At 37.0% G+C, this 17,511-nt stretch overlaps 3 non-coding genes across 3 annotated transcripts; all 3 read left to right on the forward strand.

Moving 5' to 3' along the window:
* The first annotated feature begins 2,786 nt into the window (after positions 1–2,786).
* On the forward strand, positions 2,787–2,859 carry TRNAN-GUU (transfer RNA asparagine (anticodon GUU)). The gene has a single exon. It is a non-coding gene; the product is annotated as a tRNA-Asn (tRNA).
* A 660-nt stretch (positions 2,860–3,519) lies between these two features.
* Positions 3,520–3,592, forward strand: TRNAY-GUA (transfer RNA tyrosine (anticodon GUA)). Its single transcript has one exon. It is a non-coding gene; the product is annotated as a tRNA-Tyr (tRNA).
* Positions 3,593–4,640: 1,048 nt separating this feature from the next.
* TRNAY-GUA (transfer RNA tyrosine (anticodon GUA)) lies at positions 4,641–4,713 on the forward strand. The gene has a single exon. It is a non-coding gene; the product is annotated as a tRNA-Tyr (tRNA).
* Positions 4,714–17,511: the final 12,798 nt, after the last annotated feature.

The following is a 17,511-nucleotide window of genomic DNA, read 5'->3' on the forward strand; positions in this document are numbered from 1 at the left end:
TTACCTATAAAATACTCATTAAAAGTGATTTCATCTCGATTGATCACTAAATAAAAATGTACCTCGATTTTTAATACCATTTTCAAAATCGACGTTTCTCGACCAGAGAAGCTCATTTTGAGAATTTTTTCACTATTTTCAAATATGACCACTGAAACCATTATTTTTGTACTTTTTGCTTTAATTCAAGCAAATGTAACGATATTCATTCAAAAAACTGTTCAAATTCAATTTTAAATAAGAAATCGTTGTCACGGATTTTCTATCTTGAAGAAAAAAAACATGCGATTTTTTCGGTACACTTTTGAATGCATTTTTTTCTGGACAAATTTTCGACCGAATTCAGCTTAATTTCCTATAAAATACTCATTAAAAGTGATTTCATCTCGATTGATCAATAAATAAAAATGTACCTCGATTTTTAATACCATTTCCAAAATCGACGTTTCTCGACCAGAGAAGCATATTTTGAGTATTTTTTCACTATTTTCAAATATGACCACTGAAACCATTATTTTTGTACTTTTTGCTTTAATTCAAGCAAATGTAACGATATTCATTCAAAAAACTGTTTAAATTTAATTTTCAATAAGAAATCGTTGTCACGGATTTTGTATCTTGAAGAAAAAAAACCTGAGATTTTTTCGGTACACTTTTGAATGCATTTTTTTCTGGACAAATGTTTGAACGTATTCAGCTTAATTACCTACAAAATATTCAATAAAAGTGATTTCATCTCGTTTGATCAATAAATAAAAATGTAAATCGATTTTTAATACCATTTTCAAAATCGACGTTTCTCGACCAGAAAAGCACATTTTTAGAATTTTTTCACTATTTTCAAATATAACCACTGAAACCATTATTTTTGTATTTTTTGCTGTAATTCAAGCAAATGTAACGATATTCATTCAAAAAACTGTTCAAATTCAATTTTAAATAAGAAATCGTTGTCACGGATTTTGTATCTTGAAGAAAAAAACATGCGATTTTTTCGGTACACTTTTGAATGCATTTTTTTCTGGACAAATGTTTGACCGTCTTCAGCTTAATTACCTACAAAATATTCAATAAAAGTGATTTCATCTCGATTGATCAATAAATAAAAATATACCTCGATTTTTAATACCATTTTCAAAATCGACGTTTCTCGAGCGGAAAAGCACATTTTTAGAATTTTTTCACTATTTTCAAATATAGCCAATGAAACCATTATTTTTGTATTTTTTGCTGTAATTCAAGCAAATGTAACGATATTCATTCAAAAAACTGTTCAAATTCAATTTTCAATAAGAAATCGTTGTCACGGATTTTGTATCTTGAAGAAAAAAACCTGCGATTTTTTCGGTACACTTTTGAATGCATTTTTTTCTGGACAAATTTTTGACCGAATTCAGCTTAATTACCTATAAAATACTCATTAAAAGTGATTTCATCTCGATTGATCACTAAATAAAAATGTACCTCGATTTTTAATACCATCTTCAAAATCGACGTTTCTCGACCAGAGAAGCATATTTTGAGAATTTTTTCACTATTTTCAAATATGACCATTGAAACCATTATTTTTGTACTTTTTGCTTTAATTCAAGCAAATGTAACGATATTCATTCAAAAAACTGTATAAATTCAATTTTCAATAAGAAATCCTTGTCACGGATTTTGTATCTTGAAGAAAAAAAACCTGAGATTTTTTTGGTACACTTTTGAATGCATTTTTTTCTGGACAAATGTTTGACCGTCTTCAGCTTAATTACCTACAAAATATTCAATAAAAGTGATTTCATCTCGATTGATCAATAAATAAAAATGTACCTCGATTTTTAATACCATTTTCAAAATCGACGTTTCTCGACCGGAAAAGCACGTTTTTAGAATTTTTTCACTATTTTCAAATATAACCACTGAAACCATTATTTTTGTATTTTTTGCTGTAATTCAAGCAAATGTAACGATATTCATTCAAAAAACTGTTCAAATTCAATTTTCAATAAGAAATCGTTGTCACGGATTTTGTATCTTGAAGAAAAAAACATGCGATTTTTTCGGTACACTTTTGAATGCATTTTTTTCTGGACAAATTTTTGACCGAATTCAGCTTAATTACCTATAAAATACTCATTAAAAGTGATTTCATCTCGATTGATCACTAAATAAAAATGTACCTCGATTTTTAATACCATTTTCAAAATCGACGTTTCTCGACCAGAGAAGCTCATTTTGAGAATTTTTTCACTATTTTCAAATATGACCACTGAAACCATTATTTTTGTACTTTTTGCTTTAATTCAAGCAAATGTAACGATATTCATTCAAAAAACTGTTCAAATTCAATTTTAAATAAGAAATCGTTGTCACGGATTTTGTATCTTGAAGAAAAAAAACATGCGATTTTTTCGGTACACTTTTGAATGCATTTTTTTCTGGACAAATTTTTGACCGAATTCAGCTTAATTACCTATAAAATACTCATTAAAAGTGATTTCATCTCGATTGATCACTAAATAAAAATGTACCTCGATTTTTAATACCATTTTCAAAATCGACGTTTCTCGAGCGGAAAAGCACATTTTTAGAATTTTTTCACTATTTTCAAATATGACCATTGAAACCATTATTTTTGTACTTTTTGCTTTAATTCAAGCAAATGTAACGATATTCATTCAAAAAACTGTATAAATTCAATTTTCAATAAGAAATCGTTGTCACGGATTTTGTATCTTGAAGAAATGGTAACGTTAAAAGCCAAAGTTTTTCCTCAATACCTGACGACCTTTTATTTTTTGGCTTCCGTGGCGCAATGGTTAGCGCGTTCGGCTGTTAACCGAAAGGTTGGTGGTTCGAATCCACCCGGGAGCGGTGTTGTGAGATCTCAAATGTAACGTAAAAAGTCAAAGTTTTCCCACAATACCTGACGACCATTCAATTTCCGGGCTTCTGTGGCGCATTTTCAGCTCGTTCGTCTGTTATCGGAAAGGTTGGAGGCTCAAGCCCACCCGGGAACGTAGGTGTTAAGTTTTATAAGTAACGTAAAAAGTCATAGTTTTTCCACAATACCTGAAGACCATTTAATTTTTGAGCTTCCGTGGCGCTAAGGATAGCGCGTTCGGCTGTTAACCGAAAGGTTGTTGGTTCGAGCTCATCCGGGAGCGGTATTGTGAGGTCTCAGATGTAACGTAAAAAGTCATAGTTTTTCCACAATACCAGAAGACCATTTAATTTTTGAGCTTCCGTGGCGCTAAGGATAGCGCGTTCGGCTGTTAACCGAAAGGTTGTTGGTTCGAGCCCATCAAGGAGCGGTGTTGTGAGGTCTCAGATGTGACGTAAAAAGTCAAAGTTTTTCCACAATACCTGACGACCATTCAATTTCCGGGCTTCTGTGGCGCATTTTCAGCTCGTTCGTCTGTTATCCGAAAGGTTGGTGGCTCAAGCCCACCCGGGAACGATGGTGTTAAGTTTTATAAGTAGCGTAAAAAGTCATAGTTTTTCCACAATACCTGAAGACCATTTAAATTTTGGGCTTCCGTGGCGCAATGGTTAGCGCGTTCGGCTGTAAACCGAAAGGTTGTTGGTTCGAGCCCATCCGGGAGCGGTATTGTGAGGTCTCAGATGTAACGTAAAAAGTCATAGTTTTTCCACAATACCTGAAGACCATTTAATTTTTGAGCTTCCGTGGCGCTAAGGATTGTGGCGCTAAGTCATTGTTTTTCCAGAACACCTGACGAACATCTAATTTTTGGACTTCCGTGGCGCAATGGTTAGCGCGTTCAGCTGTTAACCGAAAGGTTGGTGGTTCAAGCTCACCCAAGAGAGGTGTTGTGGGGTCTCAGATGTAGCGTAAAAAGTCATAAGTTTTCCACAATACCTGACAACCATTGAATTTCTGAGCTTCCGTGGCTCAATGGTTAGCGCGTTCGGCTGTTAACCGAAAGGTTGATGGTTCGAGCCCACCCGGGAGCGGTGTTGTGAGGTCTCAGATGTAGCGTAAAAAGCCAAAGTTTTTCCACAATACCTGACGACCATTTAATTTTTGGCTTCCGTGGCGCAATGGTTAGCGCGTTCGGCTGTTAACCGAAAGGTTTGTGGTTCGAGTCCATCCGGGAGCGGTCATGTGAGGTCTCAGATGTGACGTAAAAGTTTGATAAGTAAGGTAAAATGTCATAGTTTTTCCACAATACCTGAAGACCATTTTATTTTTGGGCTTCCGTGGCTCAATGGTTAGCGCGTTCGGCTGTTAACCGAAAGGTTGGTGGTTTCAGCCCACCCGGGAGAGGTGTTGTGGGGTCTCAGATGTAGCGTAAAAAGTCATAAGTTTTCCACAATTCCTGACGAACGTTTAATATCTGGGCTTCCGTGGCGCAAGGGTTGGCGCGTTCAGCTGTTAACCGAAAGGTTGGTGGTTCGAGCCCACCCGGGAGAGATGTTGTGGGGTCTCAGATGTAGCATAAAAAGTCAGTGTTTTTCCACAATACCTGACGACCATTCAATTTCCGGGCTTCTGTGGCGCATTTTCAGCTCGTTCGTCTGTTATCGGAAAGGTTGGTGGCTCAAGCCCACCCGGGAACGATGGTGTTAAGTTTTATAAGTAACGTAAAAAGTCATAGTTTTTCCACAATACTTGAAGACCAGTTAATTTTTGGGCTTCCGTGGCGCAATGGTTAGCGCGTTCGGCTGTAAACCGAAAGGTTGTTGGTTCGAGCCCATCCGGGAGCGGTGTTGTGAGGTCTCAGATGTAACGTAAAAAGTCCGTGTTTTTCCACAATACCTGACGAACGTTTAATTTTTGGGCTTCCGTGGCGCAATGGTTGGCGCGTTCAGCTGTTAACCGAAAGGTTGGTGGTTCGAGCCCACCCATGAGAGGTGTTGTGGGGTCTCAGATGTAGCGTAAAAAGTCAGAGTTTTTCAGCAATACCTGACGTCCATTTCTGAGACCCCACAACACCTCTCCCGGGTGGGCTCGAACCACCAACCTTTCGGTTAACAGCTGAACGCGCCAACCCTTGCGCCACGGAAGCTCAGAAATTAAATGTTTGTCACGTATTGTGGAAAAGTTTTGACTTTTTACGCTACATCTGAGACCCCACAACACCTCTCCCGGGTGGGCTCGAACCACCAACCTTTCGGTTAACAGCTGAACGCGCCAACCCTTGCGCCACGGAAGCTCAGAAATTAAATGTTTGTCACGTATTGTGGAAAAGTTTTGACTTTTTACGCTACATCTGAGACCCCACAACACCTCTCCCGGGTGGGCTCGAACCACCAACCTTTCGGTTAACAGCCGAACGCGCTAACCATTGCGCCAAGGAAGCCCAAAAAATAAATGGTCGTCAGGTATTGTGGAAAAACTTTTCTTTTTACGTTACATTTGAGATCCCATAACACCGCTCCCGGGTGGGCTCGAACCACCAACATATTGGTAAACAGCCGAACGCGCTAACCATTGAGCCACGGAAGCTCAGAAAGTAATGGTTGTCAGGTATTGTGGAAAAATTATGTCTTTTCACGCTACATCTGAGACCCCACAACACCTCTCCCGGGTGAGCTCGAATCACCAACCTTTCGGTTAACAGCCGAACGCGCTAACCATTGCGCCAAGGAAGCCCAAAAAATAAATGGTCGTCAGGTATTGTGGAAATACTTTTCTTTTTACGTTACATTTGAGATCCCATAACACCGCTCCCGGGTGGGCTCGAACCACCAACATATTGGTAAACAGCCGAACGCGCTAACCATTGAGCCACGGAAGCTCAGAAATTAAATGGTTGTCAGGTATTGTGGAAAAAGTATGACTTTCCACGCTACATCTGAGACCCCACAACACCTCTCCCGGGTGGGCTCGAACCACTAACCTTTCGGTTAACAGCCGAACGCGATAACCATTGCGCCAAGGAAGCCCAAAAAATAAATGGTCGTCAGGTACTGTGGAAAAACTTTTCTTTTTACGTTACATTTGAGATCCCATAACACCGCTCCCGGGTGGGCTCGAACCACCAACATATTGGTAAACAGCCGAACGCGCTAACCATTGAGCCACGGAAGCTCAGAAATTAAATGGTTGTCAGATATTGTGGAAAAATTATGACTTTTCACGCTACATCTGAGACCCCACAACACCTCTCCCGGGTGGGCTCGAACCACCAACCTTTCGGTTAACAGCTGAACGCGCTAACCATTGCGCCACGGAAGCCCAAAAATTAAATGTTCGTCAGGTATTGTGGAAAAACACTGACTTTTTACGTTTTATTTGAGACTTCACAACACCGCTCCCGGGTGGGCTCGAACCAGCAACCTATTGGTTAAAAGACGAACGCGATAACCATTGCGCCACGGAAGCCCAAAAATTAAATGTTCGTCAGGTATTGTGGAAAAACTCTGACTTTTTACGTTACATTTGAGATCCCACAACACCGCTCCCGGGTGGGCTCGAACCACCAACCTATTAGTTAACAGCCGAACGCGCTAACCATTTAGCCACGGAAGCTCAGAAATTAAATGGTTGTCAGGTATTGTGGAAAAGTTATGACTTTTCACGCTACATCTGAGACCCCACAACACCTCTCCCGGGTGGGCTCGAACCCCCAACCTTTCGGTTAACAGCCGTAGCGCTAACCATTGCGCCAAGGAAGCCCAAAAAATAAATGGTCGTCAGGTATTGTGGAAAAACTTTTCTTTTTACGTAACATTTGAGACTACAGAACACCGCTCCCGGGTGGGCTCGAACCACCAACCTTTCGGTTAACAGCCGAACGCGCTAACCATTGCGACGGAAGCCCAAAAATTAAATGGTCGTCAGGTATTGCGGAAAAACTCTGACTTTTTACGTTACATTTGAGATCCCATAACACCTCTCCCGGGTGGGCTCGAACCCCCAACCTATTGGTTAACAGCCGAACGCGCAAATAATTGAGCCACGGCAGCTCGGATATTAAATGTTTGTCAGGTATTGTGAAAAAGTTATGACTTTTCACGCTACATCTGTGACCCCACTATACCTCTCCTGGCTGGGCTCGAACCACCAACCTATTGGTTAACAGCCGAACGCGCTAACCATTGAGCCACGGAAGCTCAGAAATTAAATGGTTGTCAGGTATTGTGGAAAAATTATGACTTTTCACGCTACATCTGAGACCCCACAACACCTCTCCCGGGTGGGCTCGAACCACCAACCTTTCGGTTAACAGCTGAACGCGCTAACCATTGCGCCACGGAAGCCCAAAAATTAAATGTTCGTCAGGTATTGTGGAAAAACACTGACTTTTTACGTTACATTTGAAATCCCATAACAACGCTCCCGGGTGGGCTCGAACAACCAACCTATTGGTTAACAGCCGAACGCGCTAACCATTGAGCCACGGTAGCTCAGAAATTAAATGGTTGTCAGGTATTGTGGAAAAGTTATGACTTTTCACGCTACATCTGAGACCCCACAACACCTCTCCCGGGTGGGCTCGAACCCCCAACCTTTCGGTTAACAGCCGTAGCGCTAACCATTGCGCCAAGGAAGCCCAAAAAATAAATGGTCGTCAGGTATTGTGGAAAAACTTTTCTTTTTACGTAACATTTGAGACTACAGAACACCGCTCCCGGGTGGGCTCGAACCACCAACCTTTCGGTTAACAGCCGAACGCGCTAACCATTGCGACGGAAGCCCAAAAATTAAATGGGCGTCAGGTATTGCGGAAAAACTCTGACTTTTTACGTTACATTTGAGATCCCACTACACCTCTCCTGGCTGGGCTCGAACCACCAACCTATTGGTTAACAGCCGAACGCGCTTACCATTGCGCCACGGAAGCCCAAAAATTAAATGGTCGTCAGGTATTGTGGAAAAACTTTGGCTTTTTACGTTTTATTTGAGACTTCACAACACCGCTCCCGGGTGGGCTCGAACCAGCAACCTATTGGTTAACAGACGAACGCAATAACCATTGCGCCACGGAAGCCCAAAAATTAAATGTTCGTCAGGTATTGTGGAAAAACTCTGACTTTTTACGTTACATTTGAGATCCCATAACACCGCTCCCGGGTGGGCTCGAACCACCAACCTATTAGTTAACAGCCGAACGCGCTAACCATTGAGCCACGGAAGCTCAGAAATTAAATGTTTGTCACGTATTGTGGAAAAGTTTTGACTTTTTACGCTACATCTGAGACCCCACAACACCTCTCCCGGGTGGGCTCGAACCACCAACCTTTCGGTTAACAGCCGAACGCGCTAACCATTGCGCCAAGGAAGCCCAAAAAATAAATGGTCGTCAGGTATTGTGGAAAAACTTTTCTTTTTACGTTACATTTGAGATCCCATAACACCGCTCCCGGGTGGGCTCGAACAAACAACCTATTGGTTAACAGCCGAACGCGCTAACCATTGAGCCACGGAAGCTCAGAAATTAAATGGTTGTCAGGTATTGTGGAAAAATTATGACTTTTCACGCTACATCTGAGACCCCACAACACCTCTCCCGGGTGGGCTCGTACCACCAACCTTTCGGTTAACAGCTGAACGCGCGAACCATTGCGCCACGGAAGCCCAAAAATTAAATGTTCGTCAGGTATTGTGGAAAAACACTGACTTTTTACGTTACATTTGAAATCCCATAACAACGCTCCCGGGTGGGCTCGAACAACCAACCTATTGGTTAACAGCCGAACGCGCTAACCATTGAGCCACGGAAGCCCAGAAATTAAATGGTTTTCAGGTATTGTGGAAAAGTTATGACTTTTCACGCTACATCTGAGACCCCACAACACCTCTCCCGGGTGGGCTCGAACCCCCAACCTTTCGGTTAACAGCCGTAGCGCTAACCATTGCGCCAAGGAAGCCCAAAAAATAAATGGTCGTCAGGTATTGTGGAAAAACTTTTCTTTTTACGTAACATTTGAGACTACAGAACACCGCTCCCGGGTGGGCTCGAACCACCAACCTTTCGGTTAACAGCCGAACGCGCTAACCATTGCGACGGAAGCCCAAAAATTAAATGGGCGTCAGGTATTGCGGAAAAACTCTGACTTTTTACGTTACATTTGAGATCCCACTACACCTCTCCTGGCTGGGCTCGAACCACCACCCGATTGGTTAACAGCCGAACGCGCTTACCATTGCGCCACGGAAGCCCAAAAATTAAATGGTCGTCAGGTATTGTGGAAAAACTTTGGCTTTTTACGTTTTATTTGAGACTTCACAACACCGCTCCCGGGTGGGCTCGAACCAGCAACCTATTGGTTAACAGACGAACGCAATAACCATTGCGCCGCGGAAGCCCAAAAATTAAATGTTCGTCAGGTATTGTGGAAAAACTCTGACTTTTTACGTTACATTTGAGATCCCATAACACCGCTCCCGGGTGGGCTCGAACCACCAACCTATTAGTTAACAGCCGAACGCGCTAACCATTGAGCCACGGAAGCTCAGAAATTAAATGTTTGTCACGTATTGTGGAAAAGTTTTGACTTTTTACGCTACATCTGAGACCCCACAACACCTCTCCCGGGTGGGCTCGAACCACCAACCTTTCGGTTAACAGCCGAACGCGCTAACCATTGCGCCAAGGAATCCCAAAAAATAAATGGTCGTCAGGTATTGTGGAAAAACTTTTCTTTTTACGTTACATTTGAGATCCCATAACACCGCTCCCGGGTGGGCTCGAACAAACAACCTATTGGTTAACAGCCGAACGCGCTAACCATTGAGCCACGGAAGCTCAGAAATTAAATGGTTGTCAGGTATTGTGGAAAAGTTTTGACTTTTTACGCTACATCTGAGACCCCACAACACCTCTCTCGGGTGGGCTCGAACCACCAACCTTTCGGTTAACAGCCGAACAAGCTAACCATTGCGCCAAGGAAGCCCAAAAAATAAATGGTCGTCAGGTATTGTGGAAAAACTCAGACTTTTTACGTTACATTTGAGATCCCATAACACCGCTCCCGGGTGGGCTCGAACCACCAACCTATTGGTTAACAGCCGAACGCGCTAACCATTGAGCCACGGAAGCTCAGAAATTAAATGTTTGTCACGTATTGTGGAAAAGTTTTGACTTTTTACGCTACATCTGAGACCCCACAACACCTCTCCCGGGTGGGCTCGAACCACCAACCTTTCGGTTAACAGCCGAACGCGCTAACCATTGCGCCAAGGAAGCCCAAAAAATAAATGGTCGTCAGGTATTGTGGAAAAACTTTTCTTTTTACGTTACATTTGAGATCCCATAACACCGCTCCCGGGTGGGCTCGAACAAACAACCTATTGGTTAACAGCCGAACGCGCTAACCATTGAGCCACGGACAAATAAATGGTTGTCAGGTATTGTGGAAAAGTTTTGACTTTTTACGCTACATCTGAGACCCCACAACACCTCTCTCGGGTGGGCTCGAACCACCAACCTTTCGGTTAACAGCCGAACAAGCTAACCATTGCGCCAAGGAAGCCCAAAAAATAAATGGTTGTCAGGTATTGTGGAAAAACTCAGACTTTTTACGTTACATTTGAGATCCCATAACACCGCTCCCGGGTGGGCTCGAACCACCAACCTATTGGTTAACAGCCGAACGCGCTAACCATTGAGCCACGGAAGCTCAGAAATTAAATGTTTGTCACGTATTGTGGAAAAGTTTTGACTTTTTACGCTACATCTGAGACCCCACAACACCTCTCCCGGGTGGGCTCGAACCACCAACCTTTCGGTTAACAGCCGAACGCGCTAACCATTGCGCCAAGGAAGCCCAAAAAATAAATGGTCGTCAGGTATTGTGGAAAAACTTTTCTTTTTACGTTACATTTGAGATCCCATAACACCGCTCCCGGGTGGGCTCGAACCACCAACCTATTGGTTAACAGCCGAACGCGCTAACCATTGAGCCACGGAAGCTCGGAAATTAAATGTTTGTCACGTATTGTGGAAAAGTTTTGACTTTTTACGCTACATCTGAGACCCCACAACACCTCTCCCGGGTGGGCTAGAACCAAGGTCCGTAAAATCGCAAAGCTCTATTTAGGTTAGGTAGGTTTTTCGAATGAATATCGTTACATTTGCTTGAATTAAAGCAAAAAGTACAAAAATAATGGTTTCAGTGGTCATATTTGAAAATAGTGAAAAAATACTCAAAATGTGCTTCTCTGGTCGAGAAACGTCGATTTTGAAAATGGTATTAAAATTCGAGGTACATTTTTATTTATTGATCAATCGAGATGAAATCACTTTTAATGAGTTTTTTATAGGTAATTAAGCTGAATTCGGTCAAAAATTTGTCCAGAAAAAAATGTATTCAAAAGTGTACCGAAAAAATCGCATGTTTTTTTTTCTTCAAGATACAAAATCCGTGAAAACGATTTCTTATTGAAAATTGATTTTATACAGTTTTTTGAATGAATATCGTTACATTTGCTTGAATTAAAGCAAAAAGTACAAAAATAATGGTTTCAGTGGTCATATTTGAAAATAGTGAAAAAATACTAAAAATGTGCATCTCTGGTCGAGAAACGTCGATTTTGAAAATGGTATTAAAAATCGAGGTACATTTTTATTTAGTGATCAATCGAGATGAAATCACTTTTAATGAGTATTTTATAGGTAATTAATCTGAATTCGGTCAAAAATTTGTCCAGAAAAAAATGCATTCAAAAGTGTACCGAAAAAATCGCATGTTTTTTTTCTTCAAGATACAAAATCCGTGACAACGATTTCTTATTGAAAATCGAATTTAAACAGTTTTTTCAATGAATATTTGCTTGAATTAAAGCAAAAAGTACAAAAATAATGGTTTCAGTGGTCATATTTGAAAATAGTGAAAAAATACTCAAAATGTGCTTCTCTGGTCGAGAAACGTCGATTTTGAAAATGGTATTAAAAATCGAGGTACATTTTTATTTATTGATCAATCGAGATGAAATCACTTTTAATGAGTATTTTATAGGTAATTAAGCTGAATTCGGTCAAAAATTTGTCGAGAAAAAAGTGCATTCAAAAGTGTACCGAAAAAATCGCATGTTTTTTTTCTTCAGGATACAAAATCCGTGACAACGATTTCTTATTGAAAATTGAATTTAAACAGTTTTTTGAATGAATATCGTTACATTTGCTTTATTTAAAGCAAAAAGTACAAAAATAATGGTTTCAGTGGTCATATTTGAAAATAGTGAAAAAATACTCAAAATGTGCTTCTCTGGTCGAGAAACGTCGATTTTGAAAATGGTATTAAAAATCGAGGTACATTTTTATTTATTGATCAATCGTGATGAAATCACTTTTAATGAGTATTTTATAGGTAATTAAGCTGAATTCGGTCAAAAATTTGTCCAGAAAAAAATGCATTCAAAAGTGTACCGAAAAAATCGCGTGTTTTTTTTCTTCAAGATACAAAATCCGTGACAACGATTTCTTATTGAAAATTGAATTTGAACAGTTTTTTGAATGAATATCGTTACATTTGCTTGAATTACAGCAAAAAAAACAAAAATAATGGTTTCAGTGGTTATATTTGAAAATAGTGAAAAAATACTCAAAATGTGCTTCTCTGGTCGAGAAACGTCGATTTTGAAAATGGTTTTAAAAATCGAGGTACATTTTTATTTATTGATCAATCGAGATGAAATCACTTTTAATGAGTATTTTATAGGTAATTAAGCTGAATTCGGTCAAAAATTTGTCCAGAAAAAAATGCATTTAAAAGTGTACCGAAAAAATTGCATGTTTTTTTTCTTCAAGATACAAAATCCGTGACAACGATTTCTTATTGAAAATTGAATTTATACAGTTTTTTGAATGAATATCGTTACATTTGCTTGAATTAAAGCAAAAAGTACAAAAATAATGGTTTCAGTGGTCATATTTGAAAATAGTGAAAAAATACTCAAAATGTGCTTCTCTGGTCGAGAAACGTCGATTTTGAAAATGGTATTAAAAATCGAGGTACATTTTTATTTATTGATCAATCGAGATGAAATCACTTTTAATGAGTATTTTATAGGTAATTAAGCTGAATTCGGTCAAAAATTTGTCGAGAAAAAAGTGCATTCAAAAGTGTACCGAAAAAATCGCGTGTTTTTTTTCTTCAAGATACAAAATCCGTGACAACGATTTCTTATTGAAAATTGAATTTGAACAGTTTTTTGAATGAATATCGTTACATTTGCTTGAATTACAGCAAAAAATACAAAAATAATGGTTTCAGTGGTTATATTTGAAAATAGTGAAAAAATACTCAAAATGTGCTTCTCTGGTCGAGAAACGTCGATTTTGAAAATGGTATTAAAAATCGAGGTACATTTTTATTTATTGATCAATCGAGATGAAATCACTTTTAATGAGTATTTTATAGGTAATTAAGCTGAATTCGGTCAAAAATTTGTCCAGAAAAAAATGCATTTAAAAGTGTACCGAAAAAATTGCATGTTTTTTTTCTTCAAGATACAAAATCCGTGACAACGATTTCTTATTGAAAATTGAATTTATACAGTTTTTTGAATGAATATCGTTACATTTGCTTGAATTAAAGCAAAAAGTACAAAAATATTGGTTTCAGTGGTCATATTTGAAAATATGAAACAATACTCAAAATGTGCTTCTCGGGTCGAGAAACGTCGATTTTGAAAATGGTATTTAAAATCGAGGTACATTTTTATTTATTGATCAATCGAGATGAAATCACTTTTAATGAGTATTTTATAGGTAATTAAGCTGAATTCGGTCAAACATTTGTCCAGAAAGAATGCATTGAAAAGTCTACCGAAAAAATCGCATGTTTTTTTTTCTTCAGGATACAAAATCCGTGACAACGATTTCTTATTGAAAATTGAATTTGAACAGTTTTTTGAATGAATATCGTTACATTTGCTTGAATTACAGCAAAAAATACAAAAATAATGGTTTCAGTGGTCATATTTGAAAATAGTGAAAAAATACTCAAAATGTGCTTCTCTGGTCGAGAAACGTCGATTTTGAAAATGGTATTAAAATTCGAGGTACATTTTTATTTATTGATCAATCGAGATGAAATCACTTTTAATGAGTTTTTTATAGGTAATTAAGCTGAATTCGGTCAAAAATTTGTCCAGAAAAAAATGTATTCAAAAGTGTACCGAAAAAATCGCATGTTTTTTTTTCTTCAAGATACAAAATCCGTGAAAACGATTTCTTATTGAAAATTGATTTTATACAGTTTTTTGAATGAATATCGTTACATTTGCTTGAATTACAGCAAAAAATACAAAAATAATGGTTTCAGTGGTTATATTTGAAAATAGTGAAAAAATACTCAAAATGTGCTTCTCTGGTCGAGAAACGTCGATTTTGAAAATGGTATTAAAAATCGAGGTACATTTTTATTTATTGATCAATCGAGATGAAATCACTTTTAATGAGTATTTTATAGGTAATTAAGCTGAATTCGGTCAAAAATTTGTCCAGAAAAAAATGCATTTAAAAGTGTACCGAAAAAATTGCATGTTTTTTTTCTTCAAGATACAAAATCCGTGACAACGATTTCTTATTGAAAATTGAATTTATACAGTTTTTTGAATGAATATCGTTACATTTGCTTGAATTAAAGCAAAAAGTACAAAAATATTGGTTTCAGTGGTCATATTTGAAAATATGAAACAATACTCAAAATGTGCTTCTCGGGTCGAGAAACGTCGATTTTGAAAATGGTATTTAAAATCGAGGTACATTTTTATTTATTGATCAATCGAGATGAAATCACTTTTAATGAGTATTTTATAGGTAATTAAGCTGAATTCGGTCAAACATTTGTCCAGAAAGAATGCATTGAAAAGTCTACCGAAAAAATCGCATGTTTTTTTTCTTCAGGATACAAAATCCGTGACAACGATTTCTTATTGAAAATTGAATTTGAACAGTTTTTTGAATGAATATCGTTACATTTGCTTGAATTACAGCAAAAAATACAAAAATAATGGTTTCAGTGGTCATATTTGAAAATAGTGAAAAAATACTCAAAATGTGCTTCTCTGGTCGAGAAACGTCGATTTTGAAAATGGTATTAAAAATCGAGGTACATTTTTATTTATTGATCAATAGTGATGAAATCACTTTTAATGAGTATTTTATAGGTAATTAAGCTGAATTCGGTCAAAAATTTGTCGATAAAAAAGTGCATTCAAAAGTGTACCGAAAAAATCGCATGTTTTTTTCTTCAAGATACAAAATCCGTGACAACGATTTATTATTGAAAATTGAATTTAAACAGTTTTTAGAATGAATATCGTTACATTTGCTTTATTTAAAGCAAAAAGTACAAAAATAATGGTTTCAGTGGTCATATTTGAAAATAGTGAAAAAATGCTCAAAATGTGCTTCTCTGGTCGAGAAACGTCGAATTTGAAAATGGTATTAAAAATCGAGGTACATTTTTATTTATTGATCAATCGAGATGAAATCACTTTTAATGAGTATTTTATAGGTAATTAAGCTGAATTCGGTCAAAAATTTGTCGAGAAAAAAGTGCATTCAAAAGTGTACCGAAAAAATCGCATGTTTTTTTTCTTCAGGATACAAAATCCGTGACAACGATTTCTTATTGAAAATTGAATTTAAACAGTTTTTTGAATGAATATCGTTACATTTGCTTTATTTAAAGCAAAAAGTACAAAAATAATGGTTTCAGTGGTCATATTTGAAAATAGTGAAAAAATACTCAAAATGTGCTTCTCTGGTCGAGAAACGTCGATTTTGAAAATGGTATTAAAAATCGAGGTACATTTTTATTTATTGATCAATCGTGATGAAATCACTTTTAATGAGTATTTTATAGGTAATTAAGCTGAATTCGGTCAAAAATTTGTCCAGAAAAAAATGCATTCAAAAGTGTACCGAAAAAATCGCGTGTTTTTTTTCTTCAAGATACAAAATCCGTGACAACGATTTCTTATTGAAAATTGAATTTGAACAGTTTTTTGAATGAATATCGTTACATTTGCTTGAATTACAGCAAAAAATACAAAAATAATGGTTTCAGTGGTTATATTTGAAAATAGTGAAAAAATACTCAAAATGTGCTTCTCTGGTCGAGAAACGTCGATTTTGAAAATGGTATTAAAAATCGAGGTACATTTTTATTTATTGATCAATCGAGATGAAATCACTTTTATTGAATATTTTGTAGGTAATTAAGCTGAATACGGTCAAACATTTGTCCATAAAAAAATGCATTCAAAAGTGTACCGAAAAAATCGCATGTTTTTTTCTTCAAGATACAAAATCCGTGACAACGATTTCTTATTGAAAATTGAATTTAAACAGTTTTTCGAATGAATATCGTTACATTTGCTTGAATTAAAGCAAAAAGTACAAAAATAATGGTTTCAGTGGTCATATTTGAAAATAGTGAAAAAATACTCAAAATGTGCTTCTCTGGTCGAGAAACGTCGATTTTGAAAATGGTATTAAAATTCGAGGTACATTTTTATTTATTGATCAATCGAGATGAAATCACTTTTAATGAGTTTTTTATAGGTAATTAAGCTGAATTCGGTCAAAAATTTGTCCAGAAAAAAATGTATTCAAAAGTGTACCGAAAAAATCGCATGTTTTTTTTTCTTCAAGATACAAAATCCGTGACAACGATTTCTTATTGAAAATCGAATTTAAACAGTTTTTTCAATGAATATTTGCTTGAATTAAAGCAAAAAGTACAAAAATAATGGTTTCAGTGGTCATATTTGAAAATAGTGAAACAATACTCAAAATGTGCTTCTCTGGTCAAGAAACGTCGATTTTGAAAATGGTATTAAAAATCGAGGTACATTTTTATTTATTGATCAATCGAGATGAAATCACTTTTAATGAGTATTTTATAGGGAATTAAGCTGAATTCAATCAAAAATTCAACCAAATGTAACGATATTCATTCAAAAAACTGTTCAAATTCCATTTTCAATAAGAAATCGTTGTCACGGATTTTGTATCTTGAAGAGAAAAAACATGCGATTTTTTCGGTACACTTTTGAATGCATTTTTTTTGGACAAATTTTTGACCGAATTCAGCTTAATTACCTATAAAATACTCATTAAAAGTGATTTCATCTCGATTGATCACTAAATAAAAATGTACCTCGATTTTTAATACCATTTTCAAAATCGACGTTTCTCGACCAGAGAAGCACATTTTGAGAATTTTTTCACTATTTTCAAATATGACCATTGAAACCATTATTTTTGTACTTTTTGCTTTAATTCAAGCAAATGTAACGATATTCATTTAAAAAACTGTATAAATTCAATTTTCAATAAGAAATCGTTGTCACGGATTTTCTATCTTGAAGAAAAAAAACATGCGATTTTTTCGGTACACTTTTGAATGCATTTTTTTCTGGACAAATTTTCGACCGAATTCAGCTTAATTACCTATAAAATACTCATTAAAAGTGATTTCATCTCGATTGATCAATAAATAAAAATGTACCTCGATTTTAAATACCATTTCTAAAATCGACGTTTCTCGACCAGAGAAGCATATTTTGAGTATTTTTTCACTATTTTCAAATATGACCAC

This window comes from Phalangium opilio, unplaced genomic scaffold, assembly GCF_054372755.1.
Source record: "Phalangium opilio isolate 3A_F unplaced genomic scaffold, DU_Popi_V2 ptg000017l_1, whole genome shotgun sequence".
Taxonomy (NCBI): Eukaryota; Metazoa; Arthropoda; class Arachnida; order Opiliones; family Phalangiidae; genus Phalangium; species Phalangium opilio.